The sequence below is a fragment of the Oxyura jamaicensis genome, chromosome 2, assembly GCF_011077185.1.
Source record: "Oxyura jamaicensis isolate SHBP4307 breed ruddy duck chromosome 2, BPBGC_Ojam_1.0, whole genome shotgun sequence".
In the NCBI taxonomy this organism is placed as follows: Eukaryota; Metazoa; Chordata; class Aves; order Anseriformes; family Anatidae; genus Oxyura; species Oxyura jamaicensis.
The window spans coordinates 34,687,737-34,709,602 of NC_048894.1; the positions used below are offsets into that span (position 1 = coordinate 34,687,737).

The following is a 21,866-nucleotide window of genomic DNA, read 5'->3' on the forward strand; positions in this document are numbered from 1 at the left end:
ATTCTGCTTACCGGCAGGAGGTGGGGTGAGGGTGGGGTGTCACCAAATGGCAATGTGCATGAGCAAATACTTAGCAGCCTGATGGAAATACCAGCTAAATCAAGCATTTTGTCTAAAACATTAAAAAAGAAAAAAAAAAAAAAAAAAAAAGACAAAACAAACTGAAAAGTATTCTCACTCCCACTGAGCTCAGCTAGGCTGGTCTGGTGAGTCAAGCACGGACAGAATCCAGCCCAGAGCAACCCCGAGGAAGAAGAGAACATCACAAAAGCACAGAAACAAAGATACAGGCGCCTCAAACACCAGAAGAGGAAAAGGAGGCGGCGGCATCATGCATGTTTCTTTGTTGGCATAACAAGCAAAGAGAGGTGAGTGGTGTCTGCATCAGGTGATAATATTCAGTTGCAACCGATATATTTACCATATTTCAGTTTCCATGCAGGAAATGATTAATTGTGATGATGCCTAGCAATTATATACTATGTTGCCTCTTCAGAGCCTTACACATACGATAAGCAGGTGTGAGCAATTTGCCATTGTAATGGGTGTCTGTAGCTAGAGCCATTCTTTACTGTTTGAGCTGAAATTGGTTGCCTGCATACATTAAACAGTGCAGTGTTAATCCCATCTCCCTTTTTAACTCAGGTTTGGTTGATGATCTGTGAGAACCATCTGTATATTTGAGATTCAGAGTGTGAAAGCCAGGCATTGTGGATCATAGGTTGGTGGTCACGGATGTCCTCTGTATTTTGTGTAGCCAGAGGAGTCCCCATAGGTTCCCTGTAAATGCCAGTGACCCTGCTCTGCATCTGGTGCCCTTGAGCTCTGCCTCTTGCTACCCAAAGTACCCCTGGCAAGCACCACAGCAGACACACATGCCAGGCTTCTTGCACCGCCTGTTTGGAGAAACTGCAGAGAGCAAAACTCAGCACAACAAAAATAACAGGCACCACAGTCCCGGCTTTTGCTCTGCCCCTTCTTCCCCTTCCCCAATCACCTGTGTGCCCCCACAATGTCCACAAGGGAAGAGCTCTTCTTGCCACAACACCCAACACCCAATAGCATTGTGCTGATGGGTTGGGGGGGGCCCCACTAGGGCCTCAGGCAGAGCCAACCTCAAAAAGGTGCAGAAGGAGCCTTGTGCCACCACCTTGTAAGAAGGAGAATGCTTTGGGTATCATCAATCCACAGCTGAAAAGAGTCTCATGGAGGAAAGGACAATTTTTATAAAAGACACAGAACAATAATACCTTCATGCAGAAGCTGATGTTCAGGAAAAAAAAAAAAAAAAAAGAGTCTGCAGATGCAGATTTTGCTTTTCATCTGGCTGCCCACAGTTCTGCTCCCTGGGTTGCAAGATGAAAGAGATGGTTTCTGAGGTATAGCTACAAATATTGTCTTCATAGTAGCAAAATTTGTTCGCAGCAACTGGAAGACCAAGCCACAGATGCACATAAAATGCCCATCCTACCTCTAAAAACTCTCATGGCCCAAGAGAATTAAACCTAGAAGGGAAAGAAAAATCAAGGAAGTAGCTATTGCTTCTGAATTTAAAATATAGAAAATGTTATCGTAAGCACAGGGTTTATATGCCAGTACTGAGGGCAGGTGTTTTACATGTCTCTAGCTTACCACCCATTACCTGCAGACTGTGGCCTTGAAAAATTATGGGCAACATAAGCAGAGAATAAATACAATAGGCATTTCAGTCCAGTGAAATTAAAAGCCCTGCTACCAAGTAACCTCAGTTCCAAGGAGATCCGCCGTATCTCCACAGGCCACATAAGGTGCCAAAACAGTCTAATGCATTGAGGCAGCTCAGGGGTTTGAAACACCCCCTGTGTTTCACCCCTTCACTAAGTGCCATTTCTGTGCAGTTTCGCTTGCATAAATGCGTTCTATCAGGAAAAAAAAAAAAATAAAAAAATCCATGAGAAAACTTCCACTTTCTTATGTATGTTGGCGTATGGAACAACACCATGCCCGTGGTTTACACCTGCATTTACCATTAGTCGCTGCCTTAATAATAAATTATTGAAGACATATTTCCTTTAATGTTTACCTAAAGAGGGAACAGCTAGGAAAAGCTGCATACACTGAATTCAAGAAGGGGATATTTCTTTCCTACTATAAACAGAACTGATTATAAAACCAGAATGCAAACTGAGCTCCTTGCCCTTCAGTTTTGTATGAGGTTACATTTCTTTGCAAGACTCTAATTTCTTCAGTTTTTTACTGCATTCCAACCCAGGGAGATATAAACCAAAGCAAACAAAGTACCCCCCAAAGGATTCTCTCCCCCTAAAGCGGGGCTTCTATTTTTAATTCTCTACAGCTTTTAAAACATTTGAATGGGAAGCTTCCATCAGTCTTTGGTGGAAAAGAATTCCTGCTGGTCTCTCAGGACATCCACTCCAGATAATCTCAACTGGCAACTCGATATAAGACCGATATCTCTTCTCAGAGGGGTTCCTTGCATTGCGTTTCAGCTCATTCTGCCTTTGCCAAATAACTCTTTAAACAGTCATATTTCCTCCCTCAAAGCTGAATCAGAATTAAAGAAGAAGAAGTAAAAAAATAAAAAGTTGACCTCCTTGCTCATTGGCAGTTACTCTTTCACACTTTGTTGGTGCCTTTCTCCAAAGCTGGCTCTCAACAAAACACATCACTGACTTTGCTCCGGCTGACAGCAGAAATGTACACAGGCATTGCTGCAAGGTCTTCCTGTTGTGTTCCTCCATCACACCTCCAGAAGCCCTTGTTCACAACATCCCCAGAAGTCTGGACCCTTCTCCAGGCTGACAGTGATGGGACAGAGTGGAAAGCATGAGAGATCTTCCACCCATCACAAACATGATACAGAAAAAAAAAAAAAAAATGCAAGAAACTGAAAAAAATACTCAATATTTCCAACATCTAAGGAATAGAGTGGGAAAGGGTAAAAAACATACGTACACTGTGCCTGAAGAATTTAAAGGAGGGCTCCTTTAAAAGGCTTAAACTCTAGCAATCTATCTGTCCTTCCAAGAATCTCAAGGCAGGAGCTATCTCCCCATGTTCCCCAAGGAAGGAACCAATTGCTTATCATGAGTGAAAATGTGACTGAAATGTGATAGCGAAAAACAAAGCAATATCTAATAAATTAGAGATTCTTTCTCGAACCTATGGAGCACAGTCTGCTTGGAGTCTGTTTTAATCTGTTGCCATAAATAAATCCATTGAGGGAATTTTCCATGAGCTTATCAGACAGCAAAATTCTGCAAGTCACATCCTTGCATGCTGCGTGACACCTCTGGCAGATTCAACCTGGTTAATATTTATGCTGCAATCACCAGTGACTTTTGAAGCCTTAAAGCCAATATCTCCTAAAAAAAAAAAAAAAAAAAAAAAAAAAAAAAAAAGCCCCAGAGCTCCTGCAGATGGGCTATCATCATAAATTCACCCAAAGTGGAAACTCAAATAACAGATGTGTGTTGATAAACATAGAAAATAAAGTAAATGACTAGATAAAATTTCCAAGGGCTTAGAGCTGCAAGGTATTCTTGCACACAAAAGCCCGTATTCACACTTGCCTGCACCAAGAGAGCTTTCGCGCTTACCTGGGAATTTGGATTGCAATCGCTATTATCAAGGGGCAAGTTTTTGACTGGTGAAAATAAATCATGACGCGCCTTTGCTCTGTGGGATGATCTCTGAGAGATTAATGCCACCATTTACCTACCCATAGAAACTGTTTTTTTTCCTGGATGAAGAGAGCGCAGAGTCATGGGGGAAGGTTGTGTAGGACATGGCAGCCATTGACAAAAACTTAACCTTTTAAGGGTCACCTATCTACCTTGAAATATGCTCCGTGCCAAAAGGCAGATAAGGGGTTAAGAGATCTCCCACACCTTATCTCTCACACACTCTTATCTGCCCAGCAGTCCATAATAAATCAGAGGACCTCTTCTTCTCTCTGGCTTACTCCAAATTCCTTGCTTCCGCATGATTTGGAAACGTTTTCCTGACCTTTCATGACTTCTGTGATATTGCACAGAGCATGGGGTTGGAAGAAGTGTGTGAGGGAAATTTGGCAGGTATAAAATACGCCTGCAACTCGGTAAAGACTGCAGCAAAGCATTTCTCCGAAGATCTCCCCTGGGATTTGTGATCTGCTGCTCTTTCTGCCTTCAGGAGAACTTGCCTACGGTGGCAGTCCATGGGTTACACCCCACATGGATCCACTGCAAGGGGTAGGGGTAGCAGGAGAAGACTTCAGGGCCTGGATGTTGCTTCATGCAATCCCTAAGCCCATTTGACCTTTCCATGATTATCAAAAAGCATGGAGGAGCTGTGGAAAATATATCTGACACATTGGTCAGCCATGCAGAAACATAGGCAACATGTCACATTGCAATTAGCCCTTGATATAGAGGGGTGAGAGGTTTCATGAAAAAAGACAACTTACAGATTACTTGAATTTCCCAGTGTCTCCACTCTATTTAAGAATCTTCCATCTTCCTGCTCTATCTTGATCTCCCATTCTCTTCGCCAAGTCCATCACCAGGGGGCTGAGCCACCACCCCAAATTGGGCCACTACTCAACATCCTGATCCCTCTTCTCTCTTATGCTCTTATGAAGACCGATATGACAAGTTTGCCTGCAGTAGCAAGGGGTTAGGGACACCTAACCAAAAACTCCCTCCAGTTTTTCATTCTTGTAGTGGCTCAGCTTTTCCTCTGCACATCCAGGAAAGGCTCAGCGTTAATTATCTCCTTCCAGGTCCCACCTTCAGCCACCAACCTCTCCTGCAGATCTTCTCTGTACACCCCAATATGCCATGTGCCGCAGTTTGAGAGAGACCAGACAGGTTTTAAGTGTTTTTGTTGTTGTTGTTGTTGTTTTCCTGCAGAGGTGGGGCTGTGGTATCCAAAGATGCAACCCTTGCCTAGGTGATGGGATTTTCTGACAGTGATTACCTAAGTGCAGTCCTACTGCTGCTTCTTGCTTCCTCTCTTGCCTGCACAAGATTTTTTCCATTTAATATGAAGAAGTTCAACAATACAAGTAATCTTTTTGTTCTGTATTCTACTCTAAATAGCTATTTTCATGGAAAAAATCAAAAGAATATGAACATACACTAGAAGCTACCACATTACAATAATACCATTTCTGCTTACCCAAATGCTTATTACCATCCCAGGTGTTTGGGTTAGTGTGATTTCACTATACACTCAAAGAATGTGCACATTTGCCTTTGTGGTATAGTAATGGCTAAGTACACTACAGGCATATGTGTTAAAAATAGTGAGAAGTGTTATTTAGTGGTGTAACTCCTTCACTCAGGTTACCACAGCACTGACTCTGGCCCCACATCTCTCTTTCATATATATTAAAAAAAAAAAAAAAAAAACTTTATGGTTTTCAAGGCAGATGTCTTTCACCTCAACAAATGCAGGACGAGAGCTTATAACATAGAAGGAAGAGATATCTGCCACTACCTAAATGATTTATATATATTTAAAAAAAAAAAAAAAAAAAAACAAGGGAAAAAGAAAACCAACCATATACCTACATATGGTATTTAAAATATACCTCTAATGGAATGAGCTTCATAATTTATTCTGGGGTTTACCTTTTCATGAACTCTGTCTTGTTCCTGTTCATGAAAGATTTTCTGGTGCTTCGAAGATATTAAAAGCACATCATCTCTGTCTCCCTCCTCTTGTTTCTGTGTTTTCACATATTGATATATTTTGCTGGTGCACATGGCACAGTAACAGCAATAATGCTCTTTGCTTCTGCTCTGCTTTTTGTCTCAGGATCTCACGCCAAGAGTTATAAAGCAAAGAGCCTAAAGTTAGGTTTTTATACTCACACTCTGGCCCTTAAATTATGTCCCGAATTTCAGAGGTGCTGACTTTAAACGGAATTGGCGGTTTGCAGTACCACTGCTCAGGTCACTTAGCACCAGGGGAAAGGTTTCACACACTCATGTCTCACCATGATCCATGAAGACCTTATGGCCGTGGCTACTTCTGTAGGATCCAGCAAACGCAGTTTGCAAGGGTGTGCCCGTGTGAGATGTGGCATTTGTGATTCTGGAAAAAATGGGGGGCTCCACAAATCAAAGTAGATCCATGAAAATATGTGTAGGTAGTTTGTCACTTTGGAAATGTTACACATCAGAGCTAGGATTTCCAGGGTCTTCCAAAATACCTGTCTCCTGCTCAGGCACAGCTTTCCCAGCATTTTATTTTATTTTTTCTGCAGAGCAGCTTATAGAGGTCTTCTGCTGACCTGCTTGAAATGAGTTGCCCTCATCCCTGCCTTTTTTTATCATAGCTCTTATTAACTTCCCATCGATAAAACCAAGGGTGAGCAAAGCATTTCCCCAGCAGTGTTTTTGGCTGCCCTGTTGTGCCCCAGGTAGGGGATGCCCCACAGAGTGGGTACAGGAGCAGCACGGGAAATGGCGGCACACACTCATGCCAGAAAGGGATGGTTATCTGCAACCTGCTGAGGTTTATTTTTGTTTTCCTAACAGAAACAGTTCTGTTGGTATAAAACATGTGCTAAAACAGGCCCGAATCTTCTAAGAAAATCCCAGCTCACATAGCCCCTATTTTATTCAGCCATCCATCTCGTGTTACAGTTAATGGGAATAACATGTGATTTTCAAAAGACAAACTTTTGCCCAACTTTTCTGTGTATATATTTCCCTCAAATTTCTACATTTTTATGACATTCTTTTGCTTTATTATTGCTAAATGATTTCTATCATTTAATGGAGATTTGTCCCATTTACTCAAAGTGCTCAGCAAAGGAAAATGGAAAATGCATACACCAAAAAGTAAACCCCAGTTGCTTATCTCTTTGCACAAATATTTTTGTTTTTGTTTTGTTTTGTTTTTAGAAAAGTATGTTTCTGATAGAGTCAATTATTCTGCCAACCTTCTCTCCCAAATTTGCTGTTTCCCTTTTCATCTCACTTTTTCCCTTCTCTATGCTCTGTGTATTTTATTGAGAAAACAAACAAACTTCCATAGCCTTTGCAGTCCAAAGACTGGATAGGACGCATTCGTATGTGCAAGCTTCAGAGCATGTGTAGTTTATTTTTTGTGTAATTGATTCTGTAGTAGATAGAAGCCATAGTATAAACTAACAGGATAATGTTTTTGATCAGTTTCCAATGCTTAATTACAAGTCTGCTATAACTAATTTCCTTCATGCACTCACAGCTGCTATTCTTTTGTCATTGGCTTATTTTTCTTTGAAAATCTGAAAGGCATAGAGCTTTTCTCTGAGAGTCATCTGCTCTGATTGACTCCTGCAGACACCTCATTACTGCAGTCACTTTGCAAAGTTGTATAGCTGTTTGGTACCTTGCATTAAAATAATATTTTTTTTTTTTAATTAATTAAAAAAAAAAATTGGTCCAAAAAAATATGGTCTATCTGGCTCATTAGACCATCAGACCAGTCAGCTTTGCAATACCAAATGCCTTGTGGGAAAAAAAGCCAGCAGAATTTACAGGATTGCCTGCACTGTTCATTTATTAAAGCTGCATGTTTTGAAAGAAAACACTAGATGATGATGGGATATTTTTTCTTTTTGTAAAGATAAATGGAACATCACCTTTAATAGTGTATTTTATAGGAAATTCTACCTAGCGAAATAGTAAAAAATCTCCACATTAATGTACACATGTCTCTTTATCCCTTTTTTTTTTTTTTACTTTTTTTTTTTTGGTAATTTTGCAGGTTACAAGGAATGGTTACAAGGTGGTGCTGTCATACATAACCTGCTGAGGAGGGCCTAGGTTGGAAGCAGAAGCTGCATGCAAATCTGACAATCCCAACTACCCCCAAAACCAACAGACCCCCAGCTCTATGAGAGAGATGGAGATGAAATCAAGGTCCAGTATGTGCCTTTGGGCCCCTTTCCAAAGGCATAGCATTGCAAATCTCAACCTGCTCACACAGTGTGACTTATTGATTAAGGATCAGACTGGGTAAACATTGTACCATAGCACGTCTGTTAAGAATGTGACCCATAGTTGTTTCCCCCAAAACTTGTTCTTAACATTGTTCTGTTCTCTGTCTCAGCATATGGTGCCCCATCCCTTATTTATTCCAATGAAACCTAATTTGGGTTTGTTCTCTGGATCTGGATGTTCAACTCTCATTAGTGTCAACCACTCCTTAGTAAATCTTCGGGCACTTGAAATAATGCAGTCAAAGGAGGAGAATTAAGGCTGCTTGATGTGTTTAAGAGCCACCAGTCCTTACTTTTGAAGAGGCAGCTAAGCCAGAGATGGGAGAGTAACATATATCTCTAGCTCCTAATGTTAATGAAGACAACATTTTATATCAATGATTACAAGCAAATGCAAATGTATGTAGATTGTTTACTTGGACAAGAGATTTCATACATCCATCTCTGCATTCCTCCTCCTCCCCCTCTCTTTTCACCCAGGAAGAGATACTATTGTTATTCTAGTCATCTTTCTCTTGATTTTATTATCTAACAGAGCCATAAAAGTGACATGAAAATGGATTTTTCAGACAACAGTCTCCTGTTCCTGGTGTAATTTCATGTTGAGCTACAGATACTGACAACACCAGACAGTTTATACACTTCTTTAATCGTATACTGCAGCCCCATTTTCAGAGTGGTGCTCACCACTACATAATTAAGAAAGTGTTTAAAGCATCTGAGTGCCATTAGATGCTGGATCAAGAAAGGATTGTGTGTGAGTCTGCTGCTGGTGAGGCTGTATTTGGGCCAGCCTGCTCCTTGCTGGATGTGTAAGGGGTGATCGCGCAGTTCTCAGAGGAGGCTGAAGAGTCAAAAAGAGGTTTGAAGGAGTGGTGAAGGTCAGTCCCCATCACAAAGCCACCAGGCACCACTCCTACATGTGGTGTTTGCATTCTGGAGGGGCCCAACATGGGCTTTACACATAGCATCCTACACATTTGGACTGGGGTAGGGGATTTCAGCAGGGACCTTCTCTGCAGCTCCTCATGCTAAGTCTGAGCTAGCTGCAATGAGACAAAAGCTAAGAGCCAAGCATGCAGGGTGTGTCCACCTCATTGCCACAGGCAGGGTTGGAAACTCATAGGGAAACAGATAAATCACCTTCATTGTCTCTGTGCTCAAACTATTTTGCTTTTTAACAGGACAAACAGGACATCTCCTAAGCAAACAAATAACAAACTTCAGTACATAACTCTGTCCCTCCACATTGCAACAACAAAGCAAGCACCCAGACTTACTGCCCATTCTGTGCAATAGCATTGTGATATTTCACAAGGGGGTTTGAATACCTCACACCTCATGGTTTTCTCTCCTGGGGGAGCTTTGCAAATCCCAGCATCAATCAAACAGCTCACAGCAAGCACAGATGCACAGATCTGCCTGGTGGCCCGCTGGTAGGCTGCCAGAAGAAGGACAAGGTCTGGGCTGTGGAGAGAGGTGGCCAGGGACCTTCGTGGGGTGGCCGGGTGCTGCAGGACGCGGCGTTTGCTGGCAGAGGAGGGCAAAAGGAGGAGGAAAGAGGTTGAGCACGAAGGATAACTGAGAAGCATCTCTCCCCTTGGGAAAATGTTTCTGAAATAATAGATATTTTGATTGATTTGGAATAATATTTAACAGATGTGAACAGAATATCCTCCATTAAAATAAGATACTCTTATAATTGAAACAATATTCCTTGTACCACTATATGCAAACTCAAAAAGCTTATTTTAGCTTAGGGATAAAATAAGCTTAAGCAATGGGAAGCATAGCCATTTCCCCTTTATTTTTTTTTAACAGCTACCTCTCATATCTCAGAATTGTTTGTTTTATTAAGAAACCCTGCAGTCTGAAGCCGATTTATAGCAAGCCCAAAGCTGTGTGTTGCAGTCACTTTCATAAGGGCTATTTATTTTTTTAGCAGCTCACAATAAAAAAAAAAAAAAAAAAAAAAAAAAAGTGCCAGTCTGTTCCATATGCAAAGCAAAGGATTAACCAGAAGAGGAACACTAATAAATTTCTTTCCTCCAGGAAAGAGCCAGCAGAGCTGGGGCTTCAATTTGATTTAACCTAACACCGTTGCTCATCACTTCAAAATGCCCTGCACCCCCACCGTCTGGTATCACAAGGAGCATCGTTTGCAGGGAAAATCACGTGCAGAATCCTATCTGCAACCAGCATGCATAATTACTCCATGTTTTCTCCAGAAGGGATTATCCCGTGGCAATAATTATGCCAAAAATATGCCCCAAAGAATAATATTTCAGACAAGCGCCGCCATCCAACAAACCCACTGTATAATTATGTTATTTTTCCCCTCTGAAAGCTCTCACTCATCTCCGCATCGTGCCTGCGTAAGCCCTCCTCCAAGGGGAGCACCAGCTTGCTGCCGACGATGGCACATACATCAAAGCGCGGGTGGCGAAGCCGCCCTGCCCAGGCTCCTGATGCAGAGCCATGCTCGGACTTTGCCCCGAGCAAAAGATGCCACCTCTAATATAGGGAACTGTCACAAATTTGTTTTTTGTCATAAATGAAGCATGGGGCTGTGGTTTAATTTTCCTCACTGCCCTCTGTCAGGTAATAACCGTAAATATTGTCCTGAATCATTAAGTCACAACCTGAAATGTGATCCTGCCCAGTTCCCAATCAGACAGCCATCTGGAAGATGAAAGAAGTCTATTTTCGTTGCAGAATGATCCAGACTCTAATTTGTAGTAACAGTCTTAACAGGCTGTTTCGGAGACATTAACCAGAGACTGGTGGCGGTTACTCAAGGAGGGGGCACTACATGCTGCCTACAGCACGCGTCGTGGGCAAAATACCCCATCGCTGCTTTGAGTTTCTGTGGCTTTTCATTCGAGCGCCATGTTTCTAAATGGGCACTGGTTATGTACCCAGGGTGGCTGGAAATATACTACATCGTAAAAAATGCCAACACGTCTGTGGGAGACAGAAAATAGTATTTCCACGGAGCTAGCAGTGGAACCGCAGGTCGTATAAATGCCTCCTATCTTAGGGTTAATTCCATGCTGAAAGCAAATATTTTAAATATATATATAAATGTATTTATATATACATATAGCTTTTTATTTTCTGGCTACTGAAAAAAAGTGTTTCCACTATCAAGGTGCTTTTTTACTGAAACAACGAAATACCTTTTACTCTGCTAAAAGCTCAAAAGAAAACCAATCAAGTGATTACGTGGCTGAGCAAGAGCACTGTCAGTCAAGAACATCTCACTGGGACCACTGCCCCCTCCTGATCCACGCCGCCTTTCCCTGGGGAGGAACATCAAAGCCCAGCTGGGTTGCAGTGGTGCAGGAAGAGCCAAGTGGACAAAGTGGGAAGCCCTCACATGGCCCCTGCCTGCCAGGATGCAGGGATGCAGTGTTTCTCTTCTCCCCCATTGTCCCCCATTGCCCCTCCACAAACCCCACAGAGACTTGTTCTGCCCATTTGTAGGTGTAGGAGCACGGCATCTCCATCAGCACGTGTACATCAGCTTGTGATTTGCACGGCTAGGCTTAAAATTAAGCCCAAATTAGGTGACTCCAGGATGCCATATGAAAAAGCTACAGGCTTAATTCTGAGAGACAGGTAACTTTGTCATAACTCTCCTTCCATTCACTTCAGAAGAGGGATGTAGAGATGTCTCTCTCATTCTTAAATGGTGATGAAAGCACAGTGTTCCGCCTGTCCTCGTTCTCACTGCCTTGCTCCTGCAGACCTGCCAATTAAAGATGGATGCAGAGGCACAGAAACGCAAGTGCATCTGACAGCAGACATCTCTCAAGCAGAAGTTCAGAGGGGTGATTGTTTGGCTGAGTCTCCTATTTTCCTTGATGTTTTATCATCCTGGGTTATGTTTCCTTTAAGGCTTACAGAAAGCATTTGCTATAACAGATGTGTGTATGTGAATGAGCTTAGCCCAGAGATTTGGAAATGACCACATGGGGGTCTCTTACAGGTAGAGATAACTGAATTAACATCTTTCTGAATAAGCCCTTCTATTTTTCTAAAGCACTGAAAGTTAGAAGTGGTGTGGAGAGAAGATAAGGAACAAAATAAATGCTGTTTCTCTGCATCTATGCACCGCAGATGTACAACATAGCAGGACTGTTTACCAGCAGGTAGGACTGAAGTGTGTCTTGCACAGGCAGGATAAAAGGGAAGGAAAAATAAGGATTTTGATTCCTGAATGTTGCTGCTGAGGAAGAATTATACCCTGCCATCCTGAGTAACAGCTTTAGCTTCAGCCTGGTGCGAACACCCTTTGCTCTGGCTTGGGTTATTCTTTGAGTGTTGTGCTCCCTGGGGTGCACCAGAGCACGCCACCTTAAGTATGCATAGGTGTCCTGCACATTTACTACCAGATTCATGATTATTGCTGTTCTCATCTAAGCTCCCCAAGGGGAGGACACAAAGGACCCTCTGGGTGTGTTTGCCCCATGCCTCACCGCATGGGGCTCACCACATCTACTATTTCCATCCCAGCAGGGCATTAGCTCGGATTAGCAGTCTCCGGTGCTCAAGGCTGCATGTGTCAAATGGAAATCTCCATTTTGGAGCTGATACATGAATAGACAAAACAGTCACACAGCAAGAGAAAGGAAATTCCCTACTGAGTTCCCACTTCCCAGACCAGAAACTGATGGAAGAGTGACACCCTGGATGCCCAGGCACCAGGAGAGTTGTCCATCCTGACCTTACAGTGCTCACATTCAGCCATGGAGGTGAAGAGGTCTGTGGAAAAGTCATACTTGGACCCATATTTCTGTGACCAAAAGACTATTTTCCCTTCCCTATTGAAAAGTAAACATGTCTCAGCAGCAGTCACCAAAAAACAGCAGGAGTACAAAACACTGAAAGCTTTGCCCAGTATTGCATTTCATTTCCAGAAATAAGTAAAGGAAGCTTTTTTTTTTTTTTTTTTTTTTTTTTTTCCATTATTTTTAAATGTGAAAGCACGCGTGCTATACCATTACAGTGCAATGGACTGCAAATTAAATTGTATCATACCATGTCCAGTAAAAAATGTCCATCACTTTGAAATTGTTGGTGAGTTTTTATTTAGCTTTTTTTTAAAAAGTCACATAATTTGGACAAAGCACAGTTGTGATAATAGGGAGCGTGCTGGGTCTTTCTACATTCCATGGCTGTAATAATGAAGCCATTAAATTACTAGGTCAGAGGCCCCAATTCGCAAAGAAATAATACCAGTTTATTATTTCTAATCTTATTAAGTTAGAAAATTGTCTTGAGATGTAACGTCAACCTGTAATGGCTGAAGTATTGATTATATTAACCCAATGCTCATGGATAATTCAAAGAGCTTGATTTCATCTAATTTCTGTAATTTTTAAAACAGTCCAGCCCAATTTCTTTATGGCAAACTAATACAGAATTACTTCTATAAATAATGAAAATGTATTATAAGATTTGCTAGGAGTAAGCCAATAAAACATTTTGTGTGATGGTTAGCAGAGTGGGAATTTAATCCTTTTCTTCTTTATCTTTCTTGAATCATGAATCTTCTTTTTCATTTTTTCTCCTTTTTTAATCTTCCATTGTCTCTTTGGGAAATATATACCCATGTTTTTCAGAAATATTCACGGACTTGCTTTGTTCACCTCTTAACTGAAATTGATGGGTCCTTTGATGATTTTACCTAAAAAATTTATAACAAACAATATAATTTCATCTCTGCCAAATTTGAATCTTGACCAGTTTTGTACAATAGATATACATCTAAGGGATACAGTGTAAAATTCCAAAAATCCCAATATTGCTTGGTTCCTGGAGCAAATTTTTAAAAACTTTTAATTTGCTCTGAAGTTTTTAAGAAATATATAATAGTGGATGTGTGTGCACAATTGATGCATGTAAACTTATACTTGTAACTACACCTGGATGTGGTCCAAAGCCTATTTAACTCAATGGGAATCTTTCCATTACTTCATTGAGGGCTGGATCAAGCCCTAGGGGTGCTGGTTGATTTCAAATATTCATTTTCTAGGGTTGTTTTTGATCCTTCCCACTGACCTTGCTCTGTACCACTTCCCCAGCTCCCTTCCAGAAACTGCAGCTTGAGAAAAGCTGTGTTTAGGGATTTTAATGTGCCTCCTTTTCTGCCTCCACCCCTGTGGCTTTCCTATCAAAGCACTACATGCATTAAGAAAATTAATGTGACTTAAGTTACTGAACCAACCTGAAGGCTAGTTCACTCAAAAATATTTCCTATACGGATATTTATTAGCTCAGAAGACATGTGTGGGCAGAGCGTGTTATTTAGTGACCTGTAATGCCCAAATAATGATCACAATAAATCAGTACTCATTACTATGTAAGGGAGGTCTGGATCGAGTGACTCAATAGGTAATGAGGTCTAATTTAGTGCCATGGTATTATTTTACAGAGTATTTGGGGTGGGGGGGTGGGAGGTGGGAAGCTGAGGCTGAAGGGGGTCTGATTACCTCAGATATCTCGTGTGATGGTGAGCCTCTAACTTTGGCCAGTTGTTTCAGCAGGGTGTTGGAGGTTAGGCCTTTAATTGCTATTGGCTGCATTTGGCTACATTAAGTGAATAAATATTTCAGGTCTGGACCTCTCACACTGGGTTAAATGGAGCAAGACTGGGTCTAGAATCAATATAATGGGATGTAGGGAGGGGGGGAAGAGCACTGACGTGGAAGATAAAGAACTGAAGTCCTTTCTCCGGGGAGCTCCCTGAGGTCCCCCTTCTCCTCTCAACCAGCCATCGAGGAAGCCTGGGGGCACTAACGATACTCTCCTTTATAACACTCATGCACATCCCAGGAGCAAGGTGGACCTCACACACATACATCTTCTGCAACATGTTTGCTCCCTGCCTCCCAGGTTCAATCCATGTCTGGAGGTCTGCTGAATATCAGTGGCTAAAATTAATAGTGGGCATGAGATGGTGAGCTTGCCGTCATTGGGGTCTCCAGGTGGAGTTGTTCAAAGTTGAAATACTTAAAAGTTAGTAAATCTGTAAAAGTTTGTTTTTCCATCTTCTGGAGCAGCCTTGAGCAATCCATGTTGTGGGAACTGACAATGTGGACACAAAGCTGAACTCTCCCGAGTTGCGAATCTTTGAATTTCAGGGATATGTGGGACTGCCTTGGGCATGTAGGGATCCAGACCCCAGCATCCAGGTGCTGGGCTCTCCTTGGGATAACTATTCAGAGAAATAATGGGATGTTCTTTAGTGTCAGTGGAGCCAAATTGTCATCCACAGAAATGCATACTCCTTCTGGTGGAAAAGAGCCCGTGCCAGCTCATCTCCAACCCTCTGCTCACAAACAGTATACCTGTTATGTCTGGATGCTAGGGAGTGATGAGGCCTGCGGGAGACGTCAGTACAAATACTGCCTGGATGATTCAAGTGGAAACTAAAATATTTTCTACACTCTAATACCCAAAGGAGCAAAGAAAAACCCTCCAAAATGAATTTACATCCCAGCTTTCCCTTCTTTTTGCCCATCTTTCTTTCTCCAGCCAGACACAGTGAGAAGTGGGAAATCACTCAGTACCTTCAGTCCTGCTCTGCTTCAGGGCCACCCCGTGTTAGGTGGCTTTGAACAGATGCAGCAGAAAATCCTTGTCTATCTCAAAAGTGTTGAAAGGCCTGTGAAAATAAATAAATAAATAAATAAATAGAAGAAAAGAGGTGAGAAAAAAGCGAAAGTCCTGAAATTAACTTGATGTGTGGAAAAAAAAAAAAAAAAAAAAAAAAAGAGAGAGAGTTAAAGCAACGACTATGTAGCAGCAAACAGCATGTGCAGAAGAATATCATGTTTCTGCACATTTCAGAGCAGCAATAAGGCTTTTCTCTGTGGTAGGCATCATTTTAGATGGGAAGGAGAGCAGACAGCCCCTGGGCTGTAGGTCTGAGAGCTCTCCAGCCGCCTGCTGTGGCTCCTACGCAGGTTAACCACTTGCGCTGCACAAGGCAGGCTCCAACCAACAAGCTTTTCAAGCCTTGTCCGGCAGCATTGCTATTTTTAAATCACCCAAGAAGAGCTTGCCACTTAGCAACTGCCCTCTGATTTCCTAAGAAAATGAGATCTGTGTAATGATGCACAATACCAGAGCTCCTGTCTGTCAGTGCCTTCCCTCCTCCCTCCCTCCATAAACTTAGCCACAGATTTTAACCAAATTTGACAGAGCAGTAGGAGCCTTGAAGACATGAAATTCTACAAATTTCATTAGATAGTCAGCCATGTAGAGGAGACAGGTCCCAGCAGTGCCCATGCTGGCAGAAAGGCTGCTGAGTGAGCTTGACTACACAAACTCGGAGGGAGCAGACATCAGCGAATCCACAAGGAGGGAGCTGCTATGAATACTGCAACCACAAGAAATGCCTTGTATTTCATTACACAGCAAAGACTCCAAACATAGTCTACAGAGTCACTGGAAGCCAGATTTCATGGGTCTTACTACTCAGAGTTATTTGATGTTAGTGCTTTATTTTTACATGTATAATCTAGTGAGGCTCTACAAAGCAAATGAATAAATCCTGGGGAGATTAAGGCACTGAAAGGACTCTAGGACTACAGATAGCATACAGAGGATTCTTATTCTAGCTCCTTTCCCACTCCCTTCTTTGGCCTTCAAGCCCTCCCTCTACTCTTTTGGAGGTTGTCTGAACACTGGCAACTCGCAGGTTATGGGAATGGCTACGTATCTGATAATACAGCATTATTTTTGGCATGCTCTCCTTCATGTTGTTGTTTTGGAATAAAAAGGGGCTCTTTTGTTCCAGGTGTGGGTACAGGCTGAAGTGAAATACCCAAAGGGCTGGATATCTCTTTGAGTTGTCCAGTCAGCACCGGTTTCTTACCGTCTGGAGGCCTTTGACACAGCAATCCATTATTTCTTGGTTTAATTCTTTATGCACGGCTTTTCATATTGATTACCTAACATCATTAGTTTTGGTCATTCCATACAAGAGACAATGGAAAGATCAATTTTAACCATATGAGCTAAAGGAACTTGCTCTTAAAGCATCCAGGGACTGGAATCATTTATCTTCCGCTCTCTGAATCATAAATCTTTTACAAGTGCAGCATTAGATTCATTGTTTGTTACAGCCGCATGTGATATAGTTGGGGATCATTGTAAAAGTGTCCTACATTGCACTGTGAGGCTGTACCCATAAAGCATATTAATGTACAGTATTGTCGTGGAAATTGTCATGAGTTGCTGCAAAGAGCATGGTTTTCACAAGAGCTCTGCAAATCATTGATTTTTTTTAATTCGGTGGCTGAAGTGGAAAGAGAGGATTTGTTTGTTAGACCTAGAATGGAAAGTATTTGCCTCCTCAACTAACCAGAAACTGTTTTGCATCCAGGAAAATGTTTTGTTTCAGGCTTTTGTAGTAAAAGTAAAGGGAAATTGAAAGGGAGGAGCTGGCTTTACAAAGGGATTTCAGTAATATTTGCAGAATTGGGCAGAAAACAGGAGGTAGTCCATTTACATGCAATAACTAGGAAGATAACTATGGTTAAGGCTCACAGTGCAAAATATAGGAATGTGCTGTTTGGGGCCAGGTCTGCCTGTTTAGGACCTAGGAAAGAACAAGACATGCTGTGCTACAGTGTCTCACTTAATCACATTCATGAAGGCTGTATTGCTTTTCAAGACAATTTATACAAATCAAGCAGAGGAAGGTTTTGAGCCATAACCTCTTACATCCTAAGTTCCAACCAACGGGGACAGATGAACAGAGTGGAAAGACAAGATACATCTACATTTCTGCTCTGAGCCTGTACCAAAACTTTCCAAGCAAACTTTAAAACAAATCATGTATCACTCTTGTGTAACCAGCTAGCAGTGTCCAAACTCTCAGGGTAAGAGTGGAGTGGGACAAGCCGTCATCGGAAAGTTCAAGCCTCGATGACCAGAGTAAACAGAGATCTCCCACAGCATCATTACCCTGGTTGGGGCTTGTCACTGGCAGGGAGCACGATCACGATCAATGGGCCTTCTTCTGACCAAGATCAGTGCTGTACAAAAAAAAAAAAAAAAAAAAAAAAAAAAAGTATTTTGACCTAAGAAATAGTCATATGGACATATCTGTACATGTAGAAGGGTTCTGACCTCTCCGAGGCATCTGATGCAGTTTTGCAGTCTCAAGAGGTCTGAGTCAGATTGCTTCAGAGTACCATACAGATCTGAACTTTCAGATAGTTCACCAAACAAATGGATGAGCTGGAACTCTAGAGATATTTCACATTCAGAAAGAATCTAAAAAGTACTTTTTTTTTTTTCCAAATTGAAAATGAGTTGTTTATTTAAAAAGAAATAATTTAAAAAAAAAAAAAAAAAAAAGTGAACATTTTCAAACAAGAGTTTTATACTTCCCCAGATTTTAACTGTTCTACTTGGAGCCTTTTGGGAATTTGCTGTCATGAGTCTCCAGATTGTCAAGTGCTGAGGAATATAATTCAACAATAACAGTCCCTATAAGCCCCAGCTGGGCTGTTTTCTTTCAAAAGCCTCAAAAGTCATGGTGTGCCTCTTCCTTTACAGAGAATTACTATCATTTTAATAATTCTACAACTCTTACAAGAGTCCCATTAGAAATTTGGAGCTTTTAGACTCTCTAGCCAATGTTCAGCTAGTGTGATTCAATGGTTCTTTAAATTCCCTTCAAGAAACCTATGCTGAGTCACAAAAAAATGAAGAGCTAGCAGGCAATGAGAGTATAGCATGGATAAAGAGGTGATAAAAATAACAGGAAAGCCTCAAAGCTTTTCCTTTATTATGGGCTAGGATACTTAAGAGTGTAATTTTCCTCCAGCTTCATATATTTCATTTCTTTTTTCCAAACCTCCTAAGGCAGTGACAGGTAAAATAAACAGATAAGTGCAATGCTGGAAAAAAATAAAAAATAAAAAATTAAAAATTAAGAGTTGAGATCACACAACCACACCTTCTGTGGAAGCCAATGAGTATGGGAAAGCTGCATGTACAGTGGTTGCATGGGGTGAAATAATGGAGAAGTTAGAAGAGGATGCATAATGTGGCATTACATGACCAGAGACACAACCATTGTGTGTGTGAGCCATTGGAAGAACCTTCTACAGCAATGGCTTGCAGCAAAGGTTTTTGCCTGGGAAATACGCAAGTACTCTTTGCTTTTGAGTGACTCAGGCCTTTTTGTAGAGCTGGTGGCAGTGATAGACAATGCCTCATTCATTCCCAGTAGCAGTGTGATTACAAGTCGGAGATTTGGTGAAAGAAACAAGTGCATGGAGGGCAGACCCTGTGCAATCTACACCTGGAGCAAATAATAAACTACCTGGCTCTCAGGGAGAATGTTTTATTCCAGCATGGCTCAAGATGATGTATGAAACCACCAAAGATTACAGTCACTGATGTCTTGGGAGTGATTTGATGTTTATGGTTAACCCTAACATTGCTTTTGTTTATAGACACTATTTCTAGAGTAATCTTATCTTGTATGGCTTTTATGGAAACAAAAACTATCAGGCTACAGCTTTTATAGTGCAGAGGGTGACATGGATTTGATTTACACTTCATTACAAACCAGTTCTACAAACTTTGCTAAGATGCATAGTTCTTATTTTCCCAGTGAAAGCCAGAAAGGAAATGAGACATTTCTGAGCTTGTGTGTGTGACTGGATAATTTGTCAGACTCACCTAGCAGCATCTCTGATGTTCACGCTTCCTTGAGCATCAGAATTTCAGCCTGGAAAACTCCCCCCGTGAGCAGGTCAGTTCCTCTGTGTTACTCCCTAACTCTGACATGTTAGGGTGTTCATCTTACAATCTCTCCTTTAAAAATGGAAATAGAGATACTTGCTTTCACCCTTCACGTCCTGTTGCGATGAGTGTTGGAAGCACAGTGAGCGATACAGATAAACCACAGCCGTACCACCAAAAGGGATGGAAGGATAGCACAAAATGGAGCATATTCCGCATACTTCCATGGCATTGGATGCCACAGGTCCTTTTTTTTTTTTTTTTTTCCCAGGTATAGGCCTATGTACCCTGCTCCAGGGAAGCCCTGAGAAGTGCAATATACTGCTGTATGGGGCAATAAGCTTTATTTCCTGCTGAATAGAAGGGAAGCTTTTGAGGTGAGCTTTAGGCCTCACAGAGTCCAAAGGATTTCCAGGGAAGTCCATTCCCCTATTAGCCCATCTATCTAACTGTCAACACATCTGAAGACGTGTCCAGAAACCCGATATGAAATCATAATACTGAGCAGCAGTCAGGCCTACAGCAACACTGAAGTCCATAAGGGGAAAAAAATAATACTTTTAACTTTCAAGGAAAAACATTGATTACTATGCATCTGTTCAAAGCAAGAAAAGACAAGAAAGTAAATCTGTATTTTTTACAGAGAAATTTTGCGAACTTCCTAGCAAAAGCAGCTTTCCAGAATGAAATGGCAGTTTCCCTGCTGTGAAAAAAATCCCTTTGGGTTTCCATAGCCAACTTAAAGAGAACAAATTAAAATATTATTTAGATGTTTTTATTATCTCAATCACTGGGGAGCACCTCTGAGGGATCCGCTTGGAAAATCCAGACTTTCCGGATGCAGACCTGAACCATCCCAATGCCTTGTTAATGCTAAATGTTATTTGCATCGCAGCAACATGGGCCGCAGTGGAAGAAGTAGCTCCAAACACCAAAGCACAAGCACAGGAATGAACCAGGAGATCCTTTTGCCTGGAGCAGGAGGAGGGATCTCCTGCTTGGCAAACCCATCTTTGCTGCTGGTTGCTACTGGCCCTGGAAGGAAACTGCTTTGTAGGAGAGAGTGCTGGAAACATTTTGTCCTGAAAGGACCTGAAGCATCAGAGGCGAATGAAAGCAAAGCTCCACAGCTGAGCTTTATAATGTACCATGTTACATAGCTGTTAAACCCCTTCACTACTGCCTGGAGGCTGGGAAATTGTTACTAAACCTATCCACCATTTCACATAGTTAGAAAGCTACTTGTCCTCATCATACCTAGGATATGCTGCAGCTGCAAGGATCTGGCATCTCCAGAGGAGTCACAAGGCTGGGGAAGCACAAGGTCTGTGTGCTCAGAGACAGCCATCCCTGGTGCAATTTCAGTGCCTCAGCCCTGACAGCCAGGATGTTATCTGGAGGGAAGCACTTGGTTCCTCCAAAGCCAATGCTACCCAGGGTGAAATTTCCATCACTCCTGATTTATGGCCCCTGGATTCTCCTCTGTGAGCTGGACAAGGCTGGTGTGTCTTCAGACCCACTGACACTCATGTTCCTGTACGGGGTGCTGGTTGGGGGAAAGGAAGAAGGGAGAGGTTGGTTTTCAGAGCTGGTTGAGTGTTCATAAAGTTGGGAACAAAGAGGAAAATAATCCTGCATCTAAGAATCCTGAAATAAACTGAAGAAAGTTTCAGGTCTGACTATTAAAAGCACAGGAGGTGAGCATTTCTGGTTGCTGTTAGCATGCAGCAAATTGAGGTATTGTAGTTTTATCTGTTACTAGAAAAGCCCTCTACTTTAAGGGGAAAAAAAGAAAGAAAGAAAAAAAAAAAAGGTAAAAAAGTAGGAGCCCCACCGTCTCATTTTTAACAAGGACCAGCTGAAAAATGAAGGCAAGCAGCACACAGACCATCTTATGTCTGCCAATTCATTTCCTGGCCCTGAAAGAAAAAAAAAAAAAAGAAAGAAAAAGAGAGAGAGGGAGAAAAAAAAATCCTCTTGTTTCCTCTCATGCAGGCCAAACATGGCAAAGCACCAGGGGAATTCTGAATGGAATCAATTGCACTTGTTACTAACTGAGTTTTCTTTTATTCTTATATTACCAAGGCCTGGATATTCAGCTGCAAGCAATTAT

The 21,866-nt window shown here is 41.7% G+C and overlaps 1 long non-coding RNA gene across 1 annotated transcript; it reads right to left on the minus strand.

Annotated features, from left to right (window-relative positions):
• Nucleotides 1–13,070: 13,070 nt before the first annotated feature.
• Nucleotides 13,071–19,818, minus strand: LOC118163055. Its single transcript, XR_004748818.1, has 3 exons — nt 19,691–19,818; nt 15,556–15,650; nt 13,071–13,670 (listed from the first exon to the last, which is right to left on the minus strand). It is a non-coding gene; the product is annotated as an uncharacterized LOC118163055 (long non-coding RNA).
• Nucleotides 19,819–21,866: the final 2,048 nt, after the last annotated feature.